We start from the raw sequence: 12,667 nt of genomic DNA on the forward strand, positions 1-12,667 counted from the left end.
AGGGAAAGTGAGGAAATGAAGTAATATTAGTCCAAGTACTTCCTCGCAACCCGCTGTTTCTGTACGCCTGAGTCTGGTGTTGATATGTGCTGAGACGCATGGTTCAGTTGAGTTTGTGTTCAGTCAGTAACAGCTGAACAGTTTGAATGCTGAGCTCTAATGTTAAACACCCTGCATACGATTGCTTGAGAGAATGTGCATCTAAACACTATTGGCAATGGACCTGCATGACACCGATAGCTAGAGAAAGATGAATATTTTGCTCAGTGCTAATATCAGTATTAGTGGTTAAAATGTTACTAATGTAAATACTTTTTGTATTTATATGTCGCCTTTCATTAAACCGAATAAACATGGAATGAACTCATTCTTGTTGAGGATTTGCACTTACTACAGTTGTGCTCTCTATACAGTAATTTTGTTTGGTCAGTCTGGTGTTTTGACTGCATGAGTAAGGAAACCATGAGCCATTTCCCTGTCGCTCTGATTTAAAAAAAAAAACATTACTGGCTATTGCTTGATGACGAAAGACATTGTACATATTTCCTTTCTTCGTTACAAATGTATATTTGTACAGTATCTTAATGATTTTCTTTTGGTTTGTAATAAAGCATTCAGTGGCAAGCCAATGAAAATGGTGTCATTTTCATTTCAGGGGTTTCCATTCTCAGAAGTAGTTAAGCTGCCTTTTGTCTTTGTGGATGGATTAAAATCCAAACACAAACCAATTTTAAAATACTAATACCTAAATTTAAAGATACCCTTGAAATGTTATGTAGGTATTTATGGCTGGAAAAACAAATATATTTTCTGTGGCAACCATTCAAGTGTTCCTGCTCAAAGTTGAGAGTTGAGTTAGTTCGGATCAAGTTTCCGGAGTGTGGTATGGGCTAAAAAAAAAAGGGAGAAAAAGAAGAAAATAAGTTAATTATTCATTCATTAATCCCTCCATTGTGGTGTAATTGTTCTCTCAGTCTCATTGTGATTCAGGCATTTTTCATCAGTTATGCAGTCTGACAAATCATTAACACAGAGCCTGTGAGCACCTCACGCTGCAGTTAGGCAAAGACTGACCCAAATCTCCTATACAAAAATATCCATTATTTTTCAATCGATCACAGCCGTTGTCCTGAAATATCTCAAATCCGTTTTCCGCCTTCCTCATGCAACAATAAGATGATCTCGTAAAGAGTTTTAGGATGCTTGATTACAGTTTTAGTGCAATTGTGCCCTCTACTGGCCACAGTGTGCATTTAACTGCAGTTGAATAAAAATTAACTATAAAATAGGGGGAATAAATAAAACAAGCATGTGGGAAGCAAAGACCATATATATCTAGTGTAACAGTCTATATATAGCACTTTTTGTGTGTTTTGTGTGTTTTTGTTGAGCACGTTTGTAGTTTGTGGCTCTTAGTCCGTTGTTGAAGCAGTCTAGTGCAGTAGGCCTACTATTTACAAATTCAACCTATAGAAGGCTAACATTTTCAGTTACACCCTTATGGGGAAATGGCTCAAAATATGACGACTCATCCTGAAATACACATATTTTTGTCCACTCATATACTCTTTAAAATGTCCCTCACAGTCATTCTTGAGAAGCGGGACAAAACAGGGTGCAAAATTGAAAAAATAAAACCTTGTACTCAGACAAATTAAACTACATTTATGTATCTTATATGTACTAAGCTACTGAGCTATGCTTTGATACAACCTCCCAACTTTTCTCTTTTTTAACAAAATGTGCTTTTTTTAGCTTGGACTGTGTAATATAATTTCAGCTTTATCTTTAACAGCATTCAAGATGTTTTTAACATTTCAAAACACATTCTCGTGTTAGCAGAGAGATTACACGTTCACATGTGACCAATAATTCCACAACAAATATAAAATATCATAATGAAATATTATCAAAATATTCAACTGACGGAGGTGACGAAAACCTGAATTTGTAGTCATTTTAACTATCAAATACATTGAATCAGTCAATTACTGTATTAAAACAAACAGTGAGTATGTTATTGTTTATAAAGCTTTTATTCAAGAGTCACATTTAAGTATTTTGATATATCACTGGAACACAAAATCTTATGGTGGTGACATCTGACGGTGTTGACAAATTTGGCATTTCTTTCACAAAACCATACCCTTGCTGGACCTGTTTTGTCCCATGTCTCAAGAATGACTGCTCCCCCAAAATACCACCGGCCAATATGGTTTTAGGGCAAGTACCTAATTGAGCACATTTGTCAAAGACGTTTAGACACAGCTAAACCTTGCTAAGCTACCTAACAGTTATTATTTTTCGTGTTTAATAATTCCCTGTGGATTCTTGGTGGACAAAGTTAGAAGCCCCACTCTTTTTGAACAGCCAACGTTAGTTCAAAAGATTCTTTCAAAGAACCGATGATTACATGAACACGTGATTACATGAACTAAATAAACTGAAATTTAATTTAATTGATTATTATACTCTAATTCCATGTGTATATTTGTTGTAGCCACGATTCATTATATCATTTCAGAACAATGATCAAATTAATTTACACATTTTCATTTCTTGACTGAAAAAGAACACAAGTTCAGAGCTCAAAACGTTGATTTTAATAATAATAAAAATATTCTATTTACAAAAGCCAGCTCATATGCCTCATATCTCAGCTCACTCAACAGTTAAAAAGTTAAAAAGAGACGCTCGGTTTATCGATAGGTTTTTCGGTTCAAAGACGAATTCTTCAATGAACCCTTCAGAACGGTTTTGTGAACCGGTTGAACTGAATCATCTAAAAGATCCGAATCACAAGAACAATTCGCTCACGAATCGGACAACGCTTTAAAGTGCTGAGACTTATGGGACAAAATGTTGAGAGTATGGTACATTTATCGTCGTTCTCGAATCACACAGAACTCTTTCATTAAGACGCGCCGATCTAGACTAACGTTATATAATTCATTATGATTTCGTACGATTTGAAGTGTCACTTAAAATCACAAATCATTCGAATCAGGTCGCCAGTTTCCCAACCCCTGCAGTCCAGCCCATGTCCAGATCCGCAAACAGCACCTCCCGCCCTCATTTCGTCCTGAGGCGAACTTTCCATCTCACTGGAGCTTAGATGCACTTTACACGAGCAGTCGAGGAAAATGGCTTGTACCGTTGGCGGTCAGATCATACCGCAGTTAAACGTGGAGGAGGCGACGGAGGACAGCAGCCCGTCCCGGAGCATCTCCAGCCGGCGGAGCAAAACCTCATTCTCCCCGTTCAGCTCGAGGAAAAATCAGAGGTAAGAGTCAGACACACTCTCGAAGTCTCGAATTCAGTGCGACGTTCCAGATGTTCAATATCTAATGAGTTTTGTCGCATTAAGGCTTATGTTGGTGATATAGGAACTATTAACCGCTGAGGTGAAGTTGGCTCAGGTCTTTTTAAACAAACGCCAGTCATTTTGACTAGTGTCAATCATGTTGACATCTGGTCGTGTATCTACTAATTACATTAAACTAAGTTCAGTGGCTTTTGCATAAACCATCAAACAAGCCATCCATTTCACACATCCTCCATGTATTTCCCTTTAAGAATCACATTTAATTTATGAACCCTCAAAAAAGAGAAAAATAGGCCTAAAGCTTCTAAATGGATTTTTCAGTCATCTTTGAAGTCATTTCAATCTCTGCAGAACGTCCAAACATTCTGTGCTTGCAGAAGAGCAGAAGGAATCTGCGGAAATTAGTTTGCCAGCAATTACAGTAAATGCTCAAGAGGACTTCCAAAACCTAGTTAGCGGACAATTTAATTAAATGCTTTTAGTAGATCTGTAAATAAACATGTGCTAAACACATATTTTCCAGCTTAGTTTGGGGTCGGCAATGATGACCTCTCAGCACGGTGACTGTCAATGAAACCAATTTGGAGGTTTCAGCAGAAGGGGAACGTGAAACTAGATGTTGGTCTCCGTTCCAAGCACAGAGGCAGCATGTAGGGATTGATTAACCAGTGACACGGTGTATTTAGAGGACACTGCAGAGGGAACGAGAGCTGCAGTGTTTTCAAAGGCAGATGTAGATATCAGATTTGTCTGAAATAAGTCCATCTGACCTTCACTTCACTTCGAGTTTTTAATATGTATTAATATAATAGTTTAATACAGCTTTAAATGTTGTTTTCCCCCCATTATTGTTTTCTGAGCAAAAAATTATGACTATTGTAAATTTTTACCATGATTTACAGAAAATACCCACTAAAATGTCATTAATTTTATTTTTACATCTTTACCAATCTTTGCCAATATCCTTCAAACCATTCACCCGTTTGCCAGCAAGAAGTTTTTAATCATTTACAATATAACAACATGTTTTATGATAACTTTTTCTTTTATTTATTTTGAAAAGGACAAGTCAGAAAAAGTATGTTGTTTCATTTTACATAAATATATTTGTTGTACTGAATGATGATGGAACATTATTTAACCCATATTTTAACATTTAATTGTCACAAAACTTATTTGAAACATTTTTTACTAGCATCTAATGTGCATATTTGAACATACAGTATTTGTTTATATTATTACTATTTTTATATTATTTATTTAAACATTAATGAACATATATTGTGATGATTATTCATTTGACAATTTCACATCGTATGAAAGTAGTTTTGATATATCAAGATTTCCTTTAAATACATACTTCCAAATAATGGTGCATCAATTATTTTACTCACTGATTATTTCAAAGATTAATAACTTGCACATGCTTTGTGACAAATCCATTGCAAAAGGGTCTTTTTTTTCAGGGGTCTTTTAGCTTCGTTGTACTCTATACTATATGTTTAAGGTTTGTGCTGGTTTTCACTATATCCTGACAGCGGTTGGATTCATTATCAGAGCATGTAGAGTGGAAGTCAGATGGCTTGGTAACACATTTTTGTCCTTGTACTATAATAAAGTGGCATACAAATCTTGTACACACTGCTGGCTCTCTACCACTGCGGTGAAAGAGGCAGCAGGAGTAGCAGACATCAACTCTTTTATTAGCTTGATTACCCACTTTATATACTGAACAAAACCACACAGTATACCAAATAATTGAAGTCATCATCGGTCAGACGTTGCTAAATGATTAATTTACTGGGATATACGTACTGTAGCCTGTAGCTTTACCCAGCTCATTTGTTCTTGTAACCTTCTCATTCAGATTGCCAGGAACTCAAGGACAGTATGCTTAATGCGTGACGTTATATCTGCTGCTGTAGACGTTTCCTTGGCTTCTCTTCAGAGAATCCCAAGGCTGATGCACCATGACAAGGTTAATCTAAAGGATGGAACTTGACTTGTACAGATACATTTCAGGAACTTGATCCATGCACCTTGGTCTTGATTTGTGAGCATGTTGATATAGTATGAGCTGTGTATGTTGTGTTACTTATGGAAGTGATGTTTCCCGCTGAGAATAAAAAAGGTATTTGCAACTTTTGTGCTGTGCTGAAAGTCTTTTACCTAGTTTGGCGTTCCTGGTCAAAATTGACCAGCCTTTTAAAGATTGCTAGCAAATCTCCTATGATGTTGTATTTATCACTAAATCTGTGATTCAGTCTTTTTGTCACCTTAGCACAGGTTTTGTATTTCATTTTGGAACTGGTTCATCGTAGGCCTCATTGATATGAGCTTATTCACCTCAGTGTTTTGAAAGAAATCGAAAGAAAACAAGTTGATGAAAAGATTGAATCCATTGGGGGGGGTCTCCCAAAAGTACTAAAATTATTTTATTTGGAAGTTGTTATACGCTGTGTGAGCAAATTCGGCAGGTTTTAGTCCAATGCGATAACATTTAACTAGTATTTTCGGGAAAAAGAAAATCGGTTCAAAATGACCGGCGCACAACATGAGGGGTAATCTCCCTATCTTTAATTGTGAAATTATTATTCATAATTGCAGCTTTATGTCTCACAATTGGAACCTTGTATAACACATTGTGCCATGTGTTTCATATTTTAAGCTTTATCTCACACAATTACATTTTTTGGAGGCTTTCATAATTACTTTTTTATGTGATTAGACTTGTGTTTTTTGTTCTCTCTTGGCTTTAGCCATTAAGTAACCATCTAGCAACCACCCAGAGTACCATAGCACCCTTTCCTCTTTTCAGAAACTGCTCAGCTAAATCTATTTACAGGGTAGTTTGTGTATTTTAATACATTATGATCAAACATTAATAAGATGCCACACATACAGTGAAATCAAATCGTTAGGATCGTTATTTGCTCAGGCCCATTCTGGCTCACTTTACCCATAGTGCAGTGCAGCCCATTACAGTTTTATGCACATTATTGATTGTTAGTCCATTACCTGTGGCCTCTATGAGACACCCAGACAGTCCTGCCAGAATTAGATATGGGTGATGACGACATATTCTGGTTGTGGTTTGGAACAATATCATATTTTGCTGATTTTGCATTAGATAGTAAAGACATAATAAGTCTCTCTGCAATCTATAAGTCCTTTTTCATAGAAACATAAGACAAGAACATGAAAAGAGTTGTGCTGCTTTTTCTAGAACTCTGTTCCTCTGTGTGTTTGTCATAATTTAGTGGCTTCCTTTTTGCAGAGGACTGACTGATCTCTTTCAAGGCAAAAACGATGAATATGAAATGAAGGCACTGTTTTGCAAGTCATGCCGGTTGTCAGACTCACAGAAATGTGTCCTTGTTGAATTTTTGTGAGTCAGATTCAACAGAGAGCCTTGAGAAACCCACCTCTCCCAGGGACCTTCAGCATTCCAGATAACACACAGATAATAACAGAGAAATCAGCACCATGGACAGCAGCCTCACATTAGTCATGAATGCTTCACTGATTAACTAATAGCACTTGGTTATGATTATTTGAGTAGTGACCTAGAAATGCAAATATCTTATTTAAGGATTTTTTATTATTATTATTTAGTGATTTTTAGTTGTTCATGCTCATTTGGCCTATTTTAACATCTAGAGTAGTCATTACCTCACCTGAAATTAATTTTTTAAAACACTAAAAATTTACTAGCAGCATGAATGGACATTTATTTTGGGATTTGCTAAAGATTACAAATTATTAATGTTTTTAAATATTAACTTTAGGTGAGGTAATATCAATATTTCACACACACACACACACACACACACACACACACACACACACACACACACACATATATATATATTTTTCACATTGATATATAGTTTTGAGATTTTGAAAAATGATTTTTAGTGTATTTTAATTTTATTTTAAGACCCCATTTTTGGACCCCACTGTATTTATGCTTTTATTTTTCGGTGTCTGTCAAAATGCATGCATTTGGGATTTAGTGTGAAGTGCATGTAGGCCTACAGAAAATATAAAACTTTGTGCAAAAGGAGGAAATTCAGTCTTTTGATTAGCTGATTTACAGTATATACAAATATTTACAGTAGATTTCATTACAGGACACCAGAGGGCAGCACTTATACATAGTTCATAACTTGATCACATCTTGACCTTTAGAGGTATGTTACTATACAAGAATTAAATTTATACCGTAATAACACTGAACTTTTAATTTGCTGGATGATTACATTCATCTAAGTGTAAAGAGAAATAAAAGGAAGGCCAGAGACAGGAAATACTGTGTTTTTGCATGCATGTGGCATTTTCATCATGGTGAATCAGGCCGGTGACTCAGAAAGAGCTAAACTGATTTAGGTCATTGTAAAAAAAAAATCATGTTGCATGAATAATACGGAGTGGGTGTATGCCACATCAAATAAATAAATAGATGGGTGGATTTTTTTAGGCAGAGCCTTTCTTCTGTCCATAAGACGGTGTTACTCATGCTGTTGCGTAAGTTCCCACACATTCATCCAGTGTTATGTGAATGCAGAAGGACGACCCACACATTATCATCTGAATGGTCTCTGGTGTTTGAGGTAGTAATGCTTTTGTCCTCTTGCACAACACAATTTTTTTTTATATATATGTGCATAATGCATCATCTTAAGAGAGCAGCAAAATTATGAGTTGGCTGCATACTTGTGATTGAGCTCGAACTTGCAGACAAAAGTGGGATTTTTGTTTAGTGACAGATGTCAATCTGATGTGTTACGCAAATGCACAACAACGTGACACAGAAGCTATCAATGGGTGTAAAGCTCAGGCGAGTGCGAACGCTTGCTAGCAGCCCACAGTACAGTGACTGTACGACCTCTATCGATTTAACCGCTGTCATTGTGAATGGCCCTCGAGGCTGAGACTAGCGCAGAGATGCATTGATGTTTCCTCTGAATTCACTTCTGATGGTTTTGAAAAATATATAAAACAATGTAATGTTTTTAATCATTGCTGTCAGAGTTCTAGCTGATAGTTTTTTTAGCCTCACTGATGGTGTCATCTCTAAGCTGGGCTGAAAGTGGTCACACTGTTATGTGTCATTTTCCCTTTTTCAGTTCATGAATGTGCCACGGGCCCCAAAGGCAAACACTATTTCACACATTAAGCTTAACGCCGGCAGTGGCTTACTATGAATTTCACATTTCAATTTCACAGCATTTTAAGGTGGTGGAAGCTTTAGACACATCAGCCCATGAGGAATACTGTATGATTATGCTGTCTGATCCAATCCCATTTAAGACGCCGAGTGTGTTCCTGTAGCTGCTCGGAGATGGAAAACTTTTACTGTAGCTTTCCTCTGGACCAGGGAACTATAGAGGTACCACAATAATTACACTACTGTTTAAAAGTTTGGGGTCAATAAGCTTTTTTTTAAAGAAATTAATACTTTTATTTAGAAAGGAATTTATCAAATGTGACAGTAAACAATGTTTATAATGTTACAAAAGATTTCTATTTCAAATAAATGCTGTTCTTTTGACATTTCTATTGATAAAAAATGTATCACGATTTTTACAAATAATTTTTTTATATATAAAAAAAGAAAAATAATAAGAAATTAGTTCTGTCAGTTGTTTTAAAAAAAATCTGATTAATCACATTTTTCTGTAACTGATAGCTATTAATCGCATATTAATATAGTACATTTATATTCTCTTATAAATTTATATTCTCTTTTAAGTTCTTTTTTTGCATCTTATCATGCTCAATATTGTGTTCATATCTGTAACGGTAGCCAAAGGGATGCCATGGAAAAAATAGATGCTGCATTAATTATTTTTAACTCGTTAAACTGAAAAACATTATTCATATAATATACATTTAAAAAATAATAAATAAAAATAAGGAATAAATTACATTTTAAAATACAGTATATTAAAATAGACAAGTTCTTTTAATTTGTAATAATATTTCACAATATTACTGTTTTTACTGTATTTTTTATCAAATAAATGTTGCTTTAATGAGCAGAAGAGACGTCTTTCAGAAACATTTACCGACCACTAACTTTTGAACGACTGTTTATTTCTCTTTTTTTTTTTTAGAATTATGATTTATATGTCCTTTTTAACACTTTAACACATTAGTGCTTCACACATGTAATTTTAGTTTTTAGGATTGTTGATGCTGTTATGAACCTCGAATTGTGGCACCAAAGGTATTTTTCTGTGAAACAGTGCAGTGCTTGAATGTTATGAAAAGTTGTTTGGCAACAGATAGCCAATCACAAACAATAAAGCACTTGCCTCATTAGATATTCATGACCTTTAGACAGTTACAGAAACTTTCTTGCACTTTTTCATTTGAGAGAAACTGATTGAGACCACATTGGTCATTCACTCTGGTTTTATGTTTACTGGGCCGCTGTGTAGGGGATTTTGTACATGTAGGTAAAAGCCACCAGGCACAGGATGAGACAAACCTGTTATTTTCTCTTGATCAGAGAGACAAAGAGAGAAATGAACAGAGCGAGATCCACCCTCAGCGAAGCTCCTAAACACTGTGATTTTTAATGGGCTGCTTTTCATTTGTGCATAATAAATGCTACTTTAATTACCTGCCAACAGTAGTTTTTTTGGCAGAAGTGAAGGCAGAGGCAGGCAGGTTTGTCCGCCCTCTGAGCTGCAAAAGGAACGTTGTGTGGGCTTCTGTTTATCATAATATGCTAATGGTGGAAATAAGGTCGAACCGTAGAGCCCAAAGTCAGTTACACTTCCTTTATTTGCACAATGGAAATATCAACTAGCTTCAGCAGCATCTAAAGAGAAACTCTTGGTTGGAGGCAAAAATAAACCTAATCCTTCACTGAGCAGTTTCTTCAGTAAATGCGACTCCTGTGACTGTGACACTAGTTTTAAGCTCACTGAGGGATCCTGGCCTTCCGAGTCAACCTGTGAACATCAGAGCATCTTCTTTATATCAGGACATGTTTCTTTCGATAGAGAAATGCTCTTAAATAAAGCAATGGAGGATGTCAGAAGGAAAATCCTCTCTAGTATGAGTTTTGAGTTCAAACTTTGCTCCAGCATCTTTGAGTTTACCTTCAACCCAGAAGTGGCAGCTCTGCACAAAATCTGTAACACACTACAATGACAGACTGCTATTTTTAGCACGCTCACAATCCCATCTTGGTGGTCCTCAATATAAAGTCAAGCTCACTGTAAACCTCTAACTCACCATCTGTAGCTGTAGGAGAAGCTGTAATATATTGTGCCATGAATAGGGATTAATTGTAGCCTAAAATGAAAGCTATCTATCTATCTGTCTGTCTGTCTGTCTATCAGTCAGTCATTTTTGGAGCTTGATGGTGCTTGTCCACATACCAATGCACTAAATGAAAAAGTATGCAGAACAATCTACTAGACATCTCCTTTTGTATTCCATGGAAGAAAGCAAGTCATCAACAAAAGGGTGCGTAAATGATGGGTGAACTAAAGCTTAAAAGGGCTTGCTGCATGTTTGAGATCCTCTTTGGATCTTTGCAGTCCCTTTGGGAGCTGTGAGGTTTTCAAGGAATTTCTCAGAGATGCTCACGTCTTTATTTTTCAACACTCATGTTGTGTGATCTGCATCCTGATGTTAGTACTGATACTTCAGACTATGTGAGTTCTGTGTGTGTGTGTGTGTCTGCGCACATGTCTCGTCTGTCTGTCTGTCTGTCTGTCTGTCAGTCAGTCATTTTTGGAGCTTGATGGTGCTTGTCCACATACCAATGCACTAAATGAAAAAGTATGCAGAACAATCTACTAGACATCTCCTTTTGTATTCCATGGAAGAAAGCAAGTCATCAACAAAAGGGTGCGTAAATGATGGGTGAACTAAAGCTTAAAAGGGCTTGCTGCATGTTTGAGATCCTCTTTGGATCTTTGCAGTCCCTTTGGGAGCTGTGAGGTTTTCAAGGAATTTCTCAGAGATGCTCACGTCTTTATTTTTCAACACTCATGTTGTGTGATCTGCATCCTGATGTTAGTACTGATACTTCAGACTATGTGAGTTCTGTGTGTGTGTGTGTGTCTGCGCACATGTCTCTGCTCAATACATTTTTAAAGGGCTTGACTGAATATGTCAAACGAATCCCAAGATACTTGAAACTCTTTTAAATGATGCCAACTTATTTTTGTCTCACCCTGAAGAATCAATCTACCCACATCACAGAAATGAACCAATTCCAACCAAACCAGTGAGGACGATTTAGAGCTGTGTGGAGACTTTTGGATTCGGTTTGGGACTCTGGAATCAATGCCTCTGTTAGGTGAATTCATCTCCACACTGCCTCTAATGGAGCTTCTAATATTCAGGTTCTGAAGAGGCTGTGTGATTTATGAGAGATTTCTGTCTTTGATGGTTTAGATCTTGACACACTCTTGAAAAACAGCAGACTGCAAACATCATAAACCGTATTTTTAAAAAAATCTAACACACCTAAAATTGCACTCAGTTTATTATTATTTTAAATAAATGTATTCCAGAATTAAAAATAATTAAAATTTCAAAGTTCAAGTGTTACACATAAGGAAATAATTATTACATAAATGTGTTTAAAATCAGCAGAGGTCAGTATAAATCCGAGATGACACCACATCGGACAGCAAAAAAAAAAAAAAACACAAAAAACATAACACACAAAGAAATTATTGAGTAAAATATTGAGCAAAACATGCTAACTGTTCTGTCTTTGGCTGCACAGACAAGCACAGAACACTATTTACAGTCCCAGCCTCAGAGGAGACGAGAGCGGTGGATTTATTGATTTATTTACTGTAGGTTTCTGCTGCCACACAGATCTAAAATAAACATGCGATTTATTTCCCAGCAGTTTACCTTCACAGACGTAATCGACTGTTTTTTGTAACTCGTGTGTGTTTTTAACGTAATTTAATTTTTAGTAATTTTATTAACTTATTTTTATTTATTGGCAAATTGTAAAGCATAAAACTCACAGGTTTATTCTTAAACAAGAAAAAAGTAAAACATTAGAAAATAGAATTTAAATTTTAAAATAAAATTTAAATACATACTGTATATATATATATATATGTATATATATATGTATATGTATATATTCTGTGAACTTCCTGAATGGCAGCTGTGCAGCCATAAAAAAAGAGATGGAGCCCAGCAGGTTTAAGTGTGTTTATAAGAGAAGTAACAGAAGGAGAGCAGAACACCTGGAGATGGAGAGAGAGAGGGAGAGATTGCTGCGCTGACTGGGCAGCAGCGTGACGTGTGCTCAGTGACTCGTGAATAAGTGCTGCACCGTTTCTTTCC

Source organism: Sinocyclocheilus anshuiensis, unplaced genomic scaffold, assembly GCF_001515605.1.
Source record: "Sinocyclocheilus anshuiensis isolate Anshui unplaced genomic scaffold, SAMN03320099.WGS_v1.1 scaffold2218, whole genome shotgun sequence".
NCBI lineage: Eukaryota > Metazoa > Chordata > Actinopteri > Cypriniformes > Cyprinidae > Sinocyclocheilus > Sinocyclocheilus anshuiensis.